Below are 21,381 nucleotides of genomic sequence, written 5' to 3'. Positions count from 1 at the left end.
GAACATTTTAATCATGTTCTATTGTTAAAGAAATATTAAGCTTCTCTATGACCATGCAAACTTGTTGTTTGTAAAATTGCTATATACTCAATGAAAATTTTCTGATAAACTGTGTAGTCCAAGTCTCATATTTTTGTTGAAAGGGTCACATCAGAAATTTTACCTAAATTTGACAAGAGTGCACACGCTGAAATATCTCGCCTTCTATACTAATCATTGATATTATGTTGGTAGTCCTAAGTATAAAGCTAAGCTTTATTACAACTGTCACATAAACTTAACATTAACCAAGATAACTAAACAACCAGATGCTCCGCAGGGCGCAGCTTTATACGACCGCAGAGGTTGAACCCTGAACGGTTGGGGCAAGTATGGACACAACATTCAAGCTGGATTCAGCTCTAAATTTGGATTGTGATTAAATAGTTGACACAGCATAGGTTTCGGACACAGAATGAATGTGGTCTTACTCTAATGAACTTAAAATATTTTTTTGCCTTTGAGCAATTCACTATGCTGTTGAATATTAATCCTCTCAAAAAAATGTTTGAAGAAATTTTCTTTTTATTTACGAAATCTGAAATGAGAAAAATTTAACCCCCCCCTCCCCATTTTTTTTTCACATCCCCCTTTCCCTTTCTCCAAAACTGATCTCAATTCAAATTTCTAATGGAGTTTGCAACAATAACTACTCATTTAAATACATCATAAAATATTAAAATGTAACAAAAGGTGCTTGTTATCACTGAATGGTAAAGATTGTTTTAATTTATCAGTTGGTAGTAAAAGTGAATATACATTGTATATTGTATAAAACAATGATTTAAGTTGATTCAACTACTATTCTGGACAAAGAAAGATAACTCCAATCAATTGAAAATTTCTTGCTATTGCACAATATTGTGCAATTAGATATTTCTTGCTATTGCGCAATACTGTGCAATTGAAAATATTTGCTATTGCACAATACTGTGCAATTGAAGATTTCTTGCTATTGTGCAGTACTGAGCAATTGAAAATTTCTTGCTATTGCACAATACTGTGCAATTGAAGATTTCTTGCTATTGCTGAATACTGTGCAATTGAAAATTTCTTGCTATTGCACAATACTTAATATAATAATTTTGGATCCTGATTTGAACCGACTTGAAAACTGGGCCCATAATCAACAAGAGGCTGTCACAACGACAGCAAACCAGATTTATTAACATTTATTTGTGTCCTGGCAATATCACAAGAACCATTACTGATGAATGGTGAAAGTGAAAATCGTCAATATCAAATTTGACCTCCATTTTGTCATCAGTATCAACATATTAAAATTTGAAAAGCTTAGATTGAATGGTTCATGAGTAAATGCAACAACGTGAATGGAAACACAATTTTACGATCTTTCAAGAACCATAACTCCTGAACGGTAAATGTCAAAATCGTTATTATTGAACTTGACCTCTATTTTGTCATCAGTAACAACATATTAAAATTTCAAAAGCTTTGGTTGAATGGTTCATGAGAAAATGCACGGACACGACGGGAAACACCATTTTTCAATCTTTCAAGAACCATAACTCCTGAACGTTAAAAGTCAAAATCGTCATTATTGAACTTGACCTCCATTTTGTCATCAGTAACAGCATATTAAAATTTCGGAAGCTTTGGTAGAACAGTTCATGCATAAATGCACGGACACGACTGGAAACTCCATTTTTCAATCTTTCAAGAACCATAACTCCTGAACGGTAAAAGTCAAAATCGTCATTATTAAACTTGACCTCCATTCTGTCATCAGTAACAACATATTAAAATTTAGGAAGCTTTGGTAGAACAGTTCATGCGTAAATGCACGGACACGACCGGAAACTCCATTTTTCAATCTTTCAAGAACCATAACTCCTGAACGGTAAAAGTCAAAATCGCCATTATTGAACTTGACCTTCGTATAGTTGTCAGTAATAACATTAAAATTTTAAAAGCTTTGGTTGAACGGTTCATGAGTTAATGCACGGACAACATTTGATTGCCGCCCGCCCGACAGCCCGACCGCCCGCCCGCCCGCCAGCCCGCCAGCCCACCCGCCCGCTGTACATCCCCAAATCAATAACCGACATTTTTGTCACAAAAATCCGGTTAAAAATATAAGTACATGTTTAGATTCAGCATATCAAAAAAGCCCAAGAATTCAATTTTTGTTAAAATCAAACTTAACTAAAGTAATGGTGCGAAAACCAAGAATAATGCTTACTTGGGCCCTTTTTTGGCCCTTAATTCCTAAACTATTCAGACCTCAACTCTCAAAATCAATCCCAACATTCCTTTTGTGGTCATACACCTTGTGTCAAAATTTCATTGATTTCTATTAACTTATACTAAAGTTATTGTGCGAAAACCAAGAATAATGCTTATTTGGGCCCTTTTTTGGCCCCTACAATTCCTAAACTGTTTGAACTAAAACTCCCAAAATCAATCCCAACCTTCCTTTTGTGGTCATAAACCTTGTGTAAAAATTTCATAGATTTCTATTTACTTAAACTAAAGTTATAGTGCGAAAACCAAGAAAATGCTTATTTGGGCCCTTTTTGGCCCCTTATTCCTAAAATGTAAGGACCAAAACTCCCAAAATCAATCCCAACCTTCCTTTTGTGGTCCTAAACCTTGTGTTAAAATTTCATAGATTTCTATTCACTTTTACTTAAGTTAGAGTGCGAAAACTAAAAGTATTCGGACGACGACGACGTAGACGAAGACGCCAACGTCATACCAATATACGACCAAAAAATTTTCAATTTTTGCGGTCGTATAAAAACCAATGAACCTTGAAAATGAGGTGAAGGTCAGATGAACCATGCCAGGCAGACATGTACAGCTAACAATGCTTCTATACAACATATATAGTTGACCTATTACTTATAGTTTTAAGAAAAATAGACCAAAACACAAAAACTTAACACTGTGCAATGAACCGTGAAAATGAGGTCACGGTCAAATAAAACCTGCGCGACTGACAAAAGGATCATAAAATATTTCCATACACAAAATATATTTGACCTATGGCATAAAGTATTAGATAAAAAGACCAAAACTCAAAAACTTTACTTTCACCACTGAACCATGAAAATGAGGTCAAGGTCACATGAAATCTGCCCGCTAGACATGTACACCTTACAATCATTCCATACAACAAATATAGTAGACCTATTGCATATAGTATGAGAAAAACAGACCAAAACACAAAAATTTAACTATAACCACTGAACCATGAAAATGAGGTCAAGGTCAGATAACACCTGCCAGTTGGACATGTACACCTTACAGTTTTCTATACACCGAATATACTAGCCCTATTGCTTATAGTATCTGAGATATGGACTTGACCACCAAAACTTAACCTTGTTCACTGATCCATGAAATGAGGTTGAGGTCAAGTGAAAACTGTCTGACAGACATGAGGACCTTGCAAGGTACGCACATATCAAATATAGTTATCCTATTACTTTTAATAAGAGAGAATTCAACATTACAAAAAATCTGAACTTTTTTTCAAGTGGTCACTGAACCATGAAAATGAGGTCAAGGACATTGGACATGTGACTGACAGAAACTTCGTAACATGAAGCATCTATATACAAAGAATGAACTGAGCTAACGCCGCTGCTGCCGTAGCCACCGCCGGATCACTATCCCTATGTCGAGCTTTCTGCAACAAAAGTTGCATGCTCGACAAAAATTAAACGAAACAAATTAATTTTAGTCAAAGGTGTTCAGTACCACCTTAATTCATTCAGACTTTGTAAATTGTACTTTCAGCAATAGATACCACATTCCCATTAGATTAAACGTGTTTATACTTGAAATATCTTCAAAAGAGATCTGTAATAGAGACAATAATTGCTGATTTGTCTACAAATTGTATTTTTCTTGGCAAAATATCTGTTATTTTTTTCTCATATTTTCATTTATTTTGCTTTTCAAATCTTAGTTATTGACAGGAAATGTTAACGTTTAATTTCTGCTATCAATTTATTTATAAATCAAAAGAAAATATATTTATTTATTTAATGAAATAGAATCTGTTATGAAAATAAACCCATGCCACGTTTTTGAATTATTCCATAAATAAGAAAAGGATTAACTACAGGCTTTGGAATTGACTTTTTCTAACTTTGAATAGTTCATTTGGTACAAATATTGTTAAAAATGACTGGACATTTGCACATCAAATAATAATATTATTTCTGTTGATTATTTTTGTTCAACAAAACAGAAAACTCATTATTTTGGTGAGTCAAAACATTATAACCCTTCTTTTATTAAATTAAAAATATGGCATAAAAATTATGAACTTAGGGGATGTGCATACCCGTAGCCAGGGGTTCTGTTTAAGTCAATGTTCTGTTCGAATTGTGACTGTTAAAGTCGAGTTTCTGAGTCCAAATAACCCCTCCTTGAAAATTTCTGGCTACGGGCCTGGATGTGGGATATAGGCGATAAACATATGGGAAAATCAGATATATATAAGGAGTAAAAAGAAATGTGAAGCTGAGAAAAAGAAGAAAAAAAAGAGGAGAAGTGACTGGTCAAGTGAGGCTGTTAAAATACAAGGGTCCCTAAGTATGTGACCTGTTCTACTTAGTTATTTATATATCAGGAAATGATTGAATTTTATTATTTGCTATAAAAAAAGAAAAAAAAGAGGGGGAAGTGTGCAAAAATTTAAGTTAGGCTTTAGGGTACAAATTTTGATAGATAAAAGCAGACAGAAAACACAACTATATTTTTGGACCTGTTTTCAGAATCATTTTTTTTTTTTATAATTCAAATTTTTCTGATTTTAATCATTTTGAGTAAAAGTATATTCCATTTCTGAGACCTGGACATGATACATGCCATTATTTGGCACTTGTCAAAAGTCTGATCTACAGTGACAGGGTGTACAGGAAATGATAAAAAGAAACCAAACCATTAACATCATACTAATGTTTCACAGCATGTAAAGAGGGTTGGGGTTACAGAAGAGAGAACTAGATATCATTGAGATGGGAGCCATCTCTGTGGGCCCCGCTGTGAATAATGTGCATTAAAAAATTGTATCTTTACCATAGGACATGGGTTTGTCAACTGAAATCAAAGTTTTTGACCTTGACCTTTGACCTATGAAGTTGTAAATAAATTATGACACACCCTTTGGTGTTGGTTTATAAACATGTCAAGTATAAACTTTGAAATGATAAAGGTTCTCAAGATATAGAGCGGACACGATCTTTACCATAGGACATGGGGTTGTCAACTGAAACCAAAGTTTTTGACCTTGACCTTTGACCTAGGAAGTTGCACATAAATTATGACACACCCTTTGGTGTTGGTTTATATACATGTCAAGTATAAACTTTGAAATGATAACGGTTCTCAAGATATAGAGCGGACACAATCTTTACCATAGTACATGGGGTTGTCAACTGAAACCAAAGTTTTTGACCTTGAACTTTGCCCTAGGCAGTCGTTCATAAATTATGACACACCCTCTGGTGTTGGTTCATATACATGTCAAGTATAAACTTTTAAATCATAACGGTTCTCAAGATATAGAGCGGACACGATCTTCACCACAGGACACAGGGTTGTCAACTGAAACCAAAGTTTTTTGACCTTGACCTTTGACCTAGGAAGTTGTACATACATCATGACATGCCCTCTGGTGGTGGTTAATAAACATGTAAAGTATAAAGTATGAAATCATAATGGTTCTCTAGATATGGAGCGGACACAAAGTGTTACGGACGGGGGACGGACGGATGGACGGACGGACAGACTGATCACTATAGGGGACCGCCTTTGGCGGGACCCTAATAAGGGCAAAGAGTGCAGAAAAAAATATATAAAGAATAGAATAAAAAATTGGTATAATGGGGTGATAAAATTTTTAGAAAAGAGAATAATGTAAAAAAATTGTCATCTATAGAGAAAAATTTATTAAAAATTAATGAAAATAGAGCACCCCATCTAGAGACTCTCTTATAGAGTGTCAGTCAAAGATTTCAACTCTTCTACACTAGTGTCAGTTGAAGATCCCTGAAGTCACTGACATTTGCATGTTTTCAATTAAATTAGAAAAAGTTATTTGTTTTAACATCACATGATTTATTCTCATTACTCACACTTCAGTAATTTCTTGCTATTTTAAAGGTTTTATTTTATAACTTATTTTGTTTTATCTGACATCTAGTATTGTTTTTAGAGTTTTAAGTTGACCTTAGATGAATTTAGCTATCATTGTACGGATAACATATATACTTCAATTGTGTTGTTTCTTATATTTCCTAGGCTTTCAAATATTCAGCATTGAGCATTCCTAATGAAGGTAGATCCAGAAAAGCATTTGGATACATTCTATTAATAATAACTGTCTTGCTAGTTCAACACTTGGATAAAATATAAAGGGAAAAACTCATCACTTAAGATTTACATAGTAGATCAGGAATGAAAACTGTACTGAGTAGTACTTAAACTTTATAGGAATAAGAAAAAAAATATTTTATTCTTTTCATATTTTCTTTAATCATTTGTCCAATTCAATTATTAATTCCAGCATTATACATTCCCTACTCTTACAAGTCTTAGGCTTCTTACTAAAAATAAAATTTAAAAACCTATAACCTTAAACTATAAAAGGAGCAGATATTTCTCATCAAATGTAAATTTTATAATTAATTCTTAACATGATCTGGCTATTTATCAGTTGATATGGTCATCCACCCTCAAATTATACCTCACAGGTGTGACTGACCATATCTAATTAACGTCTGCCAACTCCACGAGATAACCTCTGTTAGTTATCTCCTCCTTGTCAGATAAATCATTCGTCCAATTAGAATAGCCTTTGTCATTTGATAAAATACTACATTTTTCTATTTGACCAATTAGAATGACCTTTGTTATTCAGGACAAAGTCCTACATTTTTGTTGAAGTTCAAAAGTCCAGGTACAAAACGTTTCTTTTGTTACACCAGTCTCCTTAATTTAAAAAGTTTATTGTAAATCACTGACCAAGGAGGAGTAAAGGATCATTGAAGAAGTCTCTGCATTAATTTCAAGTCTTTTAAACGACTAATCGAAAAAAAAAGCTTAAGAAGTTTATTTTGACTTTAAAAAAAGAAAAGAAAAAGTCCTCATGAAAAGACTTTATTTTGTGAAAAAGATTTAGTATAGAATGGTTTTCAACTTCCATCCACAAGATTCTGGATTGGGGTTAAAAGAACAAAGAAAAATTGGCAAAAAGTGTAGAAAAAGGGCAATAATATGAAGGATATAGAAAAATAGGCCAACAAAAAAAGAGAGCAGAGAATAATAGAGTTCTGAAACATAAAGAATAGACATTAATGGGCAATTATCAAGAATAAAGAAAATTGGACGAAAAAAATTAAAAGAATACACAACTAAGATCCCCTATCCAGACCCTCTTCCAAGTCCCTGATATATCTAAGTTTTTAACTAAACTTAGAATTTGTCTTTGAGTTAGCTATCTGAACCTCTTTGAAAATGGCCAATTGTTTCTGTAAGTTTGCAAAAACACGAGCATTTCTCTTTTAATCCATTAGAAACCCTATCTCAGTTTTCCAATTGATTATCTTATAAATGATTTTCTACAAAGAGAGTCAAATTCACATTTCTATATCAAAAACACAAAAACCATGTAAAATTGACGAAAATATAATTAAATTACATCATCGAGCAATGATTTCAAATAAGTGAATCCATTTTCTCTGTTATCACTATTTCCACCCACAAAATGAAAACATTTTGGATTTCGTAGCAGCATAAAACTCTCCTACTGTGATTTAATGGTTAATAGATTCACCAGGCATGTGCCCCTGTAACTTCCAATACACATCCTTCTGGCAATACACATTACTAACACAGCATGTGCTCTCAGATCTTTTCAATTTAATTAAAATAAAAAAGATAACATGGTTTTAAGTTAGAATTAACAATTTTTGAGAACATTTTTTTTGGCTACTATAATGATTTTACCAGCAGACATGTAATTTATTAAAATTTAAGACCCATGCATAAAGGAAGCATATCTAAAGCCATTTCCGCTGATTTAAATTGGTATCATTAAGGAGATCCACAATCATTACTGCTCAATGTATAACAATGAAACACTATATTGTAACCGTACTGTATTGACTGACCATCCTAAGGGTTTAATAGCCTGTCAAGGTCGTTGAACACCCTCTAGTAGAAGAAACTGTATCATTGATGCAATATACCAAAATTTGAGATCAGTGCTGTATGAATGAAGTAGCAGTGGCGGATCCAGAACTTTTCCTAAGGGGGGGGGGGGGGGCAACTGACTGACCTAAGGGGGGCCCGCTCCAGTCATGCTCCAATGATTCCCTATATAATCAACCAATTTTTTCCCACAAAAGGGGGGGGGGGGGGGGGGCCCGGGCCCCCCAGGGCCCCCTGGATCCACCTATGAGTATTATTATCTCATCCATTTTTACATTTTTCATTTGGTGCCAAAAAGGGGAGCACACATTTTTCCTTATGTTAGTGTCACAAACAGAAACTGGGTGCATCTGTGACTGGGAAATGTGTTGGCCTGGAACCACACACACACAGAAACTGGGTGCATCTGTGACTGGGAAATGTGTTGGCCTGGAACCACACACACACAGAAACTGGGTGCATCTGTGACTGGGAAATGTGTTGGCCTGGAACCACACATACAATAAACAGTAAGACAAGTCTGCACAGACTCTAAATCTGGGACTAGCTCTTGTAACAAAAGACGACTCTGGTTAGCGCCATGTATAATTTAATAAGTTCAGCATGGAATACAATTGTACAGAGTTGGAACTGCTCAGTGTAATACTAAATCCAATCTGCCACATTAAAAATATAACAAACCAAAAGCTACTTGAATAAACTTTACAAATATATTTCTCTAAATGAGTGAGAAAATTCAATTAAGGGATTACAGAAAAATTAACACATAGATAATAATTAACATACAGACTTATACCAATAATAGATCATTTTGAAGTAAAATGTCGCTAATTGAAAAACAAATTAAACATGAAATTAGATTAGCTTAATCTTCTAAACATGACTTAAATCTTGCACAATAAAATAACAAAACACCTTAGTGAAATATTGCAAATATAACAAAACAGTGATTTAACAAAATCTTCTACAAAATGTCCGAAAAGTTTCAAAATGAATTATTGACCATTTTTCCACTGTGACATTAGTTTGTTGGATTGATTGATTGATTGTTGGTTGCTTTACGCCGCATTAGCACAAAATAGTTTGTTGGAGTATGTTGTAGTGTTTTCTATTACTTCTCTATAAAGTTATGTTGTAGTTGAGATTTTCAAAAGTTTTTAGGATATTTGAACCAAATTTCCCTAGATTATATATTATAAATTTTTTAGCATGATAACAGTGGACCAACGACTGGCACACTTTAATGTTTAGTGTTTTCTTTTCTTCAAATGCTGCTAGTACAATTAAATATTTATTTTTTTACTATGTACTTCATAGACCTGGTTATAAAAATTCAGATCTTTAGTCCATAATTGGTGATAAAAGTCCATATCAAACAATACCAATACTTTAAAACAATTTTCTACAATTATGGAAACACATTTCTTTTTAACCAATATCCTATGACAAATTATAGAAATTATTGTCACCTTTGAACTTTCTTTAACCTCATTCTCCTATTGTTTTACCCCCTAGTTCCTCAAAAGCTTTAAAATTTTATAAAATTGGTTTGTTACATTTTAAACCATAACTTCACCACTTAAATCTCATATCGTTTCATTGTATACATCTATATAATAAACAAAATGTTAACTTTTCTAAGCATGGACAAATTTATCAAATCTTTTAGACAAATTCTACTTCAAATTTTTCCGAGTTTTATCAATATTGTTAAAATAGATTTTCTCACCTTCCCGATTTAAAGTAAATTTTAAGATTAATCAAAAGAAAGATCAAAGAAATTTAAATGAATGAATTTATCTCTTTAATACATATAGACTGAAAGGATTTGTTGACAAGTCTCATTGACGGAGAAATAGGCAGTGTTTTACATAAGCCTTACTTCAATTTTGTCCACTTACACAAGGTGTGTTAAATAAATATTTGAGAGTATCAAATAGTATGATTTCTACATAATATTGTTGGTAGTGACTTATTTTTTGAAAAGGAAATAAGAACTAAAACTGGCCAATTCAAAATTTTCTTCTGTACTCGAAAAAAAATTTGATTTTAGACAAGTTTAGAGATTGTATCCTTTTTTTTTCATTTCTTGGTCTTACACACAAAAATGTTTAATCTTTTTGTACTTCATATTAAATTTTCTATGCAAGGTCATACTTAGGCTTGGTATCAAGGTCATCCCATAAAAAGAATGGCTTAATTTTAGTCTGCACTTTCTAAATGAACATATGGATATTTATTGTCCAGGAAGTAATTATTCAAAAAAACTGAACAAACTGATCAAGATCAAAAAGGGAGAGGGTTGAGAAAAACATTACTGTAACTTTACCACATCTTCATGTGTCTGTCCCAAGTCGGAAATTAATCTTGTAGTGATTGTTGTATGAATTTAAGATATATTTTGTTTATTTTTGTTGTAAGGTTTCTGTCTCATTGACATATACCCTCAAAAAAATCATACATAATTGGTTGAGGTTTGAAAATCAGGTGTAAATTCAAACTAAAACCAATTTATTTTGTCAAATAGCAAAACTATAAAAGTACATTGATTTAAATTTGTAGTAGCTACCTATAGCTATATAAATGCAAACCAATTTAATAACCACAGTGCAAAATGGTGTCTACCCTAATATATGATCGTAATCTAAAGCCATTACATGGTGAAACTTAACAGCTATTCTTTGTAGTCGAATATCAACGGTACAATGTTACTCTATCGTCCTTTTTGTTCGTTTTTTTTATGTCACATCTTTGATACAAAAAGTACTTTAAACAGACAGAAGAGATACTTTTGTTCTGTTTTTACCTAACAAAGTGTCACTGTTTGAAATATGAATATGAAAAAAGACCATTTATAACAGATATGTAATGGTAATATGCTTGAAAGCATAGTTGTTGTAAACCTGATATGTTTCACCTTTATAACACTGCTCTATCAATTTTAAAAAGGAAGGGGGACATATAATAAGAAAATAAAGCGAAAAACATGATAAGTTTTACAAGGACAAAATTTAAAAAACACAGAAATCTATGTGGTGTTTTTATCATGCAAAAAATTGAGACAGGAAAGGTTTAGAGGCCCGTTTGATTAAATGGTAAAAGAGGGGACTACTGATTCACACATAGACTTCTTTCATGTTTCACTCTTTCTCTTAACATTCTCTTGTATGGATACTCTTTCTGCTTGGATCTGGACATTTCTCTTCCCCTTACGCCTGGTGTACACAAGATTTCTAAGCGTAATATGCTTTACAATTTCATACATGCTGTCATACTTGTCATATCATGTATGTTCCTTGTTATTTTGCTAATGCAATGTTGTTGATGTAATAAAGATTGATTCATTATAATATGTTGAAAGTCTTTAATTGGGAGGGAATGTGGTACCACACAAGATGGATAATGGTAAAATAACATCGATATCACCTAGTTAACATTCCTCCCCTTTTTCTGCTGAAAGAAGCTCAAAAAGATGACATAATGAACGACAATAAGGTCAAACTATTCATGTAATTGTCAACTTTGTTTATGTCTCCTTACATGAAGACATTGTGATGTTCTCTCATTTGAGCTATGTCGATAGAAATCAACAGTATGGGATGATGATTTCAGGAACTCAATTTTCAGCTCTCCCTTGACACCATCTGTGAGAATGGTCTTGAGGAAACGATGATAGTCTGTCGGAAGAGGATGATAAATGGCTGACCAGTGTCAAGAGAGAGCCATATCTCTTGCACGTTAAAGACACCTTTGTAGATTATGAAAAAGAGTAGGCTAATGCCGCTACAAGGCAGCACTCTCACCCGCAAAGTGGAAAGGGATTTATATAAGTTGCAAAACTTGTTTCCCAATCCACTATAAATAAATATGTTTAAACTAACAGTATGTAAATGTATGTATACATGTACATGTATAAGTCTTTGAATGATTTCGGAACATTCAAATATGAAATATATATGAATTTTTTGTTTGTTCTGTAGAGTTCTTATTAACAAAATAATTTTCAAATACAATGTAGTTAGACATTCTGTAGAAATTTGATCAAACCAAATTAGGTTAACAGATGTATGTATTAATGCTATTCATTTGCATAAAGTCGATTTCTATCTAATGCAGCTCTTTTAATACATGTACACCTACAAATATAAATCTAACTAAAAGATTTTTACTCTTGTTTTTTCTGACTTATAAAAATTATTCTCCGGCATACCTGATAATGATTGATATAAGGCTGTTTAATGTTCAGCAGCAAATAGTACATGCATTTGCCTTAAGATTGTATCAGGTTGCTATAAAGATATGATCATGAAATGAAGTCCTAGAATTTCTGATAACAATCTATTGATTTATGGCTGTTTAATGTCCAGCAGCAAATATTACTGCATAATTTTGAGGGTACAAGCTTTCAATACAATATGAACATGAAACAGGTACTATTATAATGTGCAAGAATCACAATTTCTGCTTAATTTCAATGGGTCATATATAACAAATATGAATATATTAAATCAAGACAATTATTTCATCACGACTTGACGATATCTAAATTAAAGATACATATAAACTACCTTAAGAATTCCTTTTATCTGTAATCTTTCTTGGTATGTATACTCATTATTATCTATCTGTAATTCATATAATTAGTTCTTTAATTAATATTCAGTAGATTTACATACAATATATAATAGTGTTGAGAGGATTGCTAATAGAAAGTCAGCTACATTTTAACTATGTATAAACTTTCCAAGTAGGTGACAGTCACTGTAGAATAAGCAAGTTGCTCTTTTGTCTTCTTCCTCACCCTTCATTTCTCATTTTTGGAGATAAGCTGTATAAGCTTGTGCTACATGCAGAGTAGGATCTTAGCTTACCCTTCTCGAGCACCTGAGATCACCTACAATTTTTAGTTAGGGTTCTTGTTGCTATTTGTTTAGTTTTTATGGTGTGCTTTGTGTACTTTTGTTTGTCCAGTGGCGGATCCAGAACTTTTCATAAAGGGGGGGGCACTGACTGACCTAAGAGGGGGCCCGCTCTGGTCACGCTTCAGTGATTCCCTATATAATCAACCAAATTTTTCCCACGAAAGGGGGCCCGGGCCGCCCAGGCCCCCCTTGGATCCGCCTATGTTGTCTGTGTGTCTTGTTGTGCCATGGCCTCATTAAATTATTTTCGACTTATGAGTTTGAATGTCAATTTAGTATCTTTCAACTCTCTTCTTCTTTGATAGCTGTACATACTTTTCAGAATCAAATGAATTTCAATTTCCAACATCATACTTTAAAACTGGTCAATATGAAATGTACCATAAAAAGTACAAATTGTCTACCAGTAACAAAGCCAAATAAAGGCGTTGTAAAGTATTTAAAATGTAAAGACAACCATTTTGTCCATTCATATTCAAATTAAACTGATTATGTTAATGTTTATTGAAAAAATCATTATAAAAATTCAGCAATTTTAGTAAAAAATGTCGATCACATTGAAACTATAAACATGTCAAAATTGTCATTTTTTACAAAATATTATATATTAAAATCATTGTCCAAAGGGAACCACTTGAATTGCAATGACCGTTGAAAAGACAGAGTTGCAATTAAACAATTTGTTTATAATTAGGTCAGAGTACCCTGTATCAAAATATTAGTGAAAAACTTTAAATTGAGACAATTTTGTGACTATTTGACAATGTTATATGCACTAGGATTGAGGATTGCATGCTAATATGTGGAAGAATTATAATTTATTATTATTAAAATCTGACACATATTAATGTTAAATGATTACCAGAAATAGAATGATTGATTTATAGCACTTTATAATTTTAAATTGATGGCCCACATATAATTTATGGTCTAGAGGACAATTAAGTTACATAATGTTTACATATTATTTGAAATTGAAGGCTACATTTTTACCTTTAGACATATTGAGTTTTGTTGTTTTGTCGTTGTTGTTGATACACTGCCGTCTAATATTAGTTTATTCCAAGGATTCACCACATAATAATTACATTAGATGTATGTTTCATTATAATACTTTATTCTGATAGGCAAACTGCACATCACATGTTATTCCTTAAGCAATTGTATTACTCAATAAAACTTTTCATTCATGATAACACGTTGTACCACAATAAAGTGCACAGGTGAATTAAATAAAAAAATTATATAATTCGCTTTGGGGCTTCATACAAAATGTACTTCGGTCAACGAATTTACACCCCAATGAAGTTACAAAAAGAAGCATTCAATACTTAAATAAAAACCAAGAGGAGACTGGTCAACAAATAACAGATGTTTTATTAGTGTTGGATTGCATTGCCCCACAGACACAACTTGTCCCGCAGACACAACTTGTTCCATTTTGCTGCCTATTTTCTGTCCTCTAGTTGTTGGTATTATATGTATCTGATTTAGAGGGTGATTCTTGTATAATTGTTCCTATTAGATCCCAATATCCATTTTTGTTGTTTTTGGTTGAAACTTTCTTTCAAAAGAATCTCAATTTGATCTTTCAATAACATTATAAGACTCAGTTTATTGCTAAAAATCCTCCATGAGAGGATTGGAAGTGCACACTTAAATTGGAAAACATACAAAACTGTTCCTATATGGTTCCTTTATACAAAGCAGGGACACAATAAGAGCCTAAACTGCTCTGCTCATGTGTTAAAAATAGATCATTTCAACTTTTACCTGTACTACAATCAGTTATACTAATTTGTAGATTTTATTTAGTGACAGTTTATCAATAAAAAGTTTAGAGATAATTGGTTATATATGGCAAGTCAAAAGTTTTCATTTAAAGACAATGCTAAGATCCTATAAGGATTCTTAAAATTAGGCCATGATGACATTATGTTATTTTGTAATTTATTTTTTTCTATAGATACAATAGTTTTTTGACAAAATGCAAAAAAAATTGGGAATAATCATCATTCAGGGGAAATAACTCCTAATAAGGAATAATTTGAGTATTTTAGATCTGTTGAAGGGTGGAATAGAAGTGTAGAGGCCTTATGTGACTTCTGGCACAGAGAGAATTTGAAGGTTAAGATCTGTTGAAGGGTGGAATAGAAGCGTAGAGGCCTTATGTGACTTCTGGCACAGAGAGAATTTGAAGGTTAAGATCTGTTGAAATGTCCTAATGATGATCAATCTATGCAAGTAAAGTGTGAACTTGGTTCAAATGTTTCAAGGCTGTTCAAAACTGTGTTGCACTGAGAAAGTCTTGGATTCTCTTGTCTATCATTAGGTAAATAAAACGCAGATGAGACTCCTTAAACTTCAGATTCATTGAGCATCAAAATATGTAAATTGATTAAAACCTGACTTTTATAATTACTGAAATGGCTGCTTATCAAAAGGAACTAACTTCACACTGATAGTAAATGTGCAGTTTTTAATTCATGGATAACATTTCATTTAATTGTATATCCTGACCTAGTAAGAGCTGAAAATAAATTTTACCAAGGATAGAACAAAAAAGACCAGGTCGCCACAATTTTGTATAAAAGACAAAGTCAGTTTTTGTGAACCAAATATTGCAGAAAAAATAAGCAGGTGTAACAACAGATGAAAGAAAAAGTTTTTTCACAAAAAATCATCCTGCTGTATAACTAAAGATTTCAAATTGAGAATTGAGGGAATATGTCAGAGACAAAACCCAGTCAAAGAGCAGATAACAGCCAAATTGATTTGTTTGCATAATGTTCATATAACTATGTTTTAATAAATAACCAGTATACTGTGAAAATGCCTACCATAAATACTGACCTTAAATTTTGACCTAAACCAAGAAATTAGCTGGTGTAAATGTGTGTCTTATTTAATGATCTTTGATCCATAGATATTGATCAAATGAATTAAGGAATTATTTTTCACATTCTTTAACATCTTTTAAAATGAGATGAGCTGATTATGGACAAAATTAATTTACATGATTTTTTTTTCATGTTAAATGAGCTGGTTTAAAAAATTCACTTAATTTTTTCCAATTTATCCACTCTTATTAAAGATATTATTATCATTTATATTATAATATAAATTATGTTAATCTAATGTGACCATCATGATAATACAATGGCAACAAATTTTAAGCTTAGTAGTCAAGCAAATTATCAGTGAAAAAATTAGGATTTCAATTTTATATCTAGAAAAATTACACTAAAATTTAAATAATTTTGTTTGCATAAACTTGTGCAAAAACCAGTATTAAACCAATTTCTTATGGAATTAATTTGGCAAAAAGTCATTTTGCATTAATTAGTGCAAAGTCTTATACATCTAGATGTTGATTTAAGTTAAAAATAAATGGAGAATATGTCCATTAGGCACAGATGATGCCCCTGCTGGCATATAACAATATAAAGGGACATAACTCAGTAAAGTGACACAACCCAACTTTTTGATCTTGATCTGTGTTGTGTGGTAAAATACATAGTGTATCAGTTTCATATCATTTAAATGAAGCAAACTTTAAAATTAAAAACAGATGCTCCGCAGGGCGCAGCTTTATACAACCACAGAGTTCGAATGCTGAACATTGGGGCAAGTATGGACACAACATTCAAGCTTAATACAGCTCTGAATTTGGATTGTTATTAAATAGTTGACACAACACAGGTTTCTGACACATAATGAATGTGGTCTATGAACTTAAACTTAAACTTATCAAAGAACCCCAAGAATTCAATTTTTGATGAAATCAAATAAAATTCAATTTTGGACCATTTGACCTGAATGTGGGCCAATTTGATAACCGGGCCCAAACATTGAAAATCTAAATACATGGTTAGATTAAGCATATATCAAAGAACCCCATATATACAATTTTTGTTGAAATCAAACAATTTAAGTATAATTTTGGACCCCAATTTGGACCATCTATAAAACTGGGCCTATAATCAAAAATTTAAATACACAGTTTAGATTCAGCATATCAAAGAACCCCAAGGATTCAATTTTCATTGATATCAAACAAAGTTTAATTTTTGACCATGATTTGGACCAACTTGAAATTTATGGGCCCATTATAAAAAATCTAAGTACATGTTTAGATTCAGCATATCAAAGAACCCCAAGGATTCAATTTTTGTTGAAATCAAACAAAGTTTAATTTTGGACCACGATTTGGACTAACTTGAAAACTGGGCCCATAATAAAAAATCTAAGTACATGTTTAGATTCAGCATATCAAAGAACCCCAAGAATTCAATTTTTGATGAAATCAAACAAAATTTAATTTTGGACACTTTGGGCCCCTTATTCGTAAACTGTGGGGACCAAAACTCCCAAAATCAATCCAAACCTTCCTTTTGTGTTCATAAACATTGTGTTTAAATTTCATAGATTTCTATTAACTTATACTAAAGTTATTGTGCAAAAACCAAGAATAATGCTAATTTGAGCCCTTTTTTGGCCCCTAATTCCTAAACTGTTGGGAACAAAACTCGCAAAATCAATCCCAACCTTCCTTTTGTGGTCATAAACCTTGTGTCAAATTTCATAGATTTCTATTTACTTAAAGTTATAGAGTGAAAACCAGGAAAATGCTAATTTGGGCCCTTTTTGGCCCCTAATTCCTAAACTGTTGGGACCAAAACTCCTAAAATCAATCCCAACCTTCCTTTTATGGTCATAAACCTTGTGTTAAAATTTCATTGATTTCTATTTACTTATACTAAAGTTATAGTGCAAAAACCAAATGTCTTCGGACTACGACGACGACGAAGGCGCCAATGTACGTACTGAGATTCCGCCAATTAAGACGCACCCCTTGATTGACTGCAAGGGTACAGCGGATCCATGTACACTCCCTAAGGATTAATGGAGATGTGTCCTTTACAATATTATCCCACCACCAGAACAATCCCCACCCAACACCGCCCAAGGGAGCGTGTAGGACACCGGGAAGTCTGTTATTATGGTGGAGGAAGCCGAAGTACTCGGAGAGAACCACCGGGCCACTCGGTGGAAACAGACAAACCAGAGAGATATCAGAAGATTGATCTCCAGATCAAAGTAGGGGACAACTTTGACCAACCGAGGCCCCCAAAGTACCCATTCTAGTTTAAACTCCGGTCTGGGTACCAGAGATGTGTGCGAGAGGGTGAAAATTACCCTTCTGATGTACTGATATTTTTAGCACCCCGAGTGAGAATCGAACTCACCAATGTGAACCAATATACGACCAAAAAATTTTTGAATTTTTGTGGTCGTATAAAAACCTAAGTTTTGGAAGTACGTACTTATATATGAATATACAGATGGACAAGGGTAACCCTGAATGCCCCTTTAGCAGTGAAGGGGACTTAATAAAACAGGTGGCAAATAATAATAAAATTGAGAATGGAAATGGGGAATGTGGCAAAGAGACAACAACCCAACCATAGAGCAGACAACAGCAGAAGGTCACCAACAGGTCTTCAATGCAACGAGAAATTCCCGCACTCGGAGGCGTCCTTCAGCTGGCCCTTAAACAAATATATACTAGTTCAGTGATAATGAACGCCATACTAAACTCCAAATTGTACACAAGAAAGTAAAAGTTAAAATAATACAAGACTAACAAAGGCCAGAGGCTCCTGACTTGGGACAGGCGCAAAAATGCGGCGGGGTTAAACATGTTTGTGAGATCTCAACCCTCACCTCTAGCCAATGCAGAAAAGTAAACGCATAACAATACGCACATTCAAAACTCTGAATTCAAGGAAAAACTTTAAATACAGAAGGTTTCACTGTAAAATTTAACATTAAATGGTCTAGATAATTTTTGTGAATATTACTACAAGTGTACATCATTAGTTTGAATATATATGTTTAATCTGCTGAATATCAAAATACAATAAAATGCCTCGAGAAATAAATTTTAATCATAAACTTTAAAAGTGCATAACTTTGTTTATCGCATGAGAACATAGGACTAGAGTGACTACCAACACTAAAGTACACGCCAACGGCCCCAAGCCAATGATATCTTTAGGTTATTGATAACTTTTGAATTTGTGCACTTTCCTATTTGACAAATAACTTATTAGGTAATTTTCAAAGATTAGCATATTATCCTAGGCCTCCAGTTTCTGCAACCAATGAAACTTAAACCACAAAGTTTTCATTCTCTTACTATAGTTTACCTCAACCAAATGTTATGAAACTTATACACAATGCATATTAACAGAAAACACTGGGTGGCGTACTTTTCATCCTTCTTGAGTTATGTCCCATTTTAATTGTATATGCAAGTGTCTTAGGGCATCATCTGTGTACCATGGACACAATCTCCATTTATTTGCTTTGGCAGTTTAAGAGGCACATACCAGTAATGTTATGCCCACCATTATTTCCCCCTAGCAATATATTACATTTATGGATGTTTGAACCAATAACAAACAGGGTGGATCAAGGCATTTTCAAAAGAGGGGATCCCAACCCAGGATAAGGGGGTTCCAACCATATGTCCCTATTCAAATGCATTGATCGTCAAAATAAAAGTAGGTTCCAACTCGAGGAACCTCCCTGGATCTGACACTGCCTAATAACGTTTATATTGGGAGTTATTTGGGAATGTTATATCAGGAGAACACTGTGGACGAGTTTTAAAAATAATATAATCTTTTAAAACAATCAACAATTTACCTCATTAACAATTCAAAAGATGTTCAGAAAAAAACCTACGATCATCAGCCATCACAGAATGACATCTCTTTACCCGGAGGTTATGGCAGACTACAAAAGAATAATTTAATAAAATGATGTCATGTACATAAATCAAACATTATAATTAGATCTATGTTCATGAGGCAGAAACATTTATAAAAAACAAAACAATATAAAATATGATTTAAAACAATGGAGACTTTGTTTCATCAGCTAAAATATGTAATGTAAATATTAAGTTTATATCCTTTTGACCTAAATTGGTCTTTGGGACGTGGATAGCTATTTCCATAAGCAATCATACCACATTTACTTATCTTCATATAAGTATAACAATTGAAATTCAGACTTAAATTGTCTAATTTGTATCTTTCAGAGAGAACAGGGATATTCTTTATAGTTAAACATGGTTGAAATATTTTTATATTAAAGTTTGAAATTTAAAATTGTGAATGGAAATGGGGAATGTGTCAAGAGACAACAACAAAGGTCACCAACAGGTCTTCAATGTAGCGAGAAATTCCGCATATGGAGGCATCCTTTAGCTGGCCCCTAAACAAATATATACTAGTTCAGTGTTAATAAATGCATACTAACTCTAAATTGTACACAAGAAACTAAAGTTAAAAATAATACAAGACTAACAAAGGTCAGAGGCTCCTGACTTGGGACAGGCGCAAAAAAGCAGCGGGGTTAAACATGTTTATGAGATCTCAACCCTCCCCTATACCTCTAGCCAATGTAGAAAAGTAAACGCATAACAATACACACATTAAAACTCAGTTCAAGAGAAGTCTGAGTCTGATGCCAGAAGATGTAACCAAAGAAAATAAACAAAATGACAATAACACATAAATAACAACAGACTACTAGCAGTTAACTGACATGTCAGCTCCAGACTTCAATCAAACTGATTGAACGATTACGGGAGAGACTTGTTTAAGAAGAAAGGGAAACATCACCATGTGTGCAGAAAATGACATAGAAATTAACAACTATAGGTCACTGTATGGCCTTCAACAATGAGCAAAGCCCATACTGCATAGTCAGCTATAAAAGGATTTGTTGTTGAAAGTCCAACCAAAAATAATCCTTTTTGTTAAGTACATATTGTAACTGTTCAACTTGACATCATAAACTTTTCCTGGTTTGAGGATGAAATACTTGTCACTGGAAGTTCAACAAAAATAAATCAATTTTATAAAAGTACAATTTTCAACCTATAAACTTGACAAAATAAAATTATAAATTATGACATGCATGTCCTCAATTTTCAAATTACCAATTACAAATTCAAATTTGTCTTCTTACTTGTCATTACAATTGCAAATTAAAGATCATTAAACTGACACTAGTCAAATGTGAAGATCTGGTATTTAATTGGTATTCTACAATTATTACTACCTCAATAAAGTCATATGTTATATGACAACTTTTAAAGACAATTAAACAAATTAGTTGTAAGATTTTGACAGTAATAGTTTGTAAGTGTACA

General features: G+C 32.9%; 1 long non-coding RNA gene across 3 annotated transcripts in view; it reads right to left on the bottom strand.

The window, feature by feature from the left end:
- LOC143058326 (uncharacterized) overlaps positions 1 to 21,381 on the bottom strand; it is a 61,546-nt gene that overhangs the window by 18,412 nt on the left and 21,753 nt on the right. For all 3 annotated transcript variants that reach the window (XR_012973006.1, XR_012973008.1, XR_012973007.1), the window contains 2 exons: positions 19,866 to 19,955; positions 12,798 to 12,854 (listed from right to left, as the gene is read on the bottom strand). This is a non-coding gene — a long non-coding RNA (uncharacterized LOC143058326). The remainder of the gene's footprint in view (positions 1 to 12,797; positions 12,855 to 19,865; positions 19,956 to 21,381) is intronic.

The sequence above is a fragment of the Mytilus galloprovincialis genome, chromosome 14 (genome assembly GCF_965363235.1).
Source record: "Mytilus galloprovincialis chromosome 14, xbMytGall1.hap1.1, whole genome shotgun sequence".
Lineage (NCBI taxonomy): Eukaryota > Metazoa > Mollusca > Bivalvia > Mytilida > Mytilidae > Mytilus > Mytilus galloprovincialis.
This window is presented reverse-complemented; position numbering and strand designations above follow the sequence as displayed.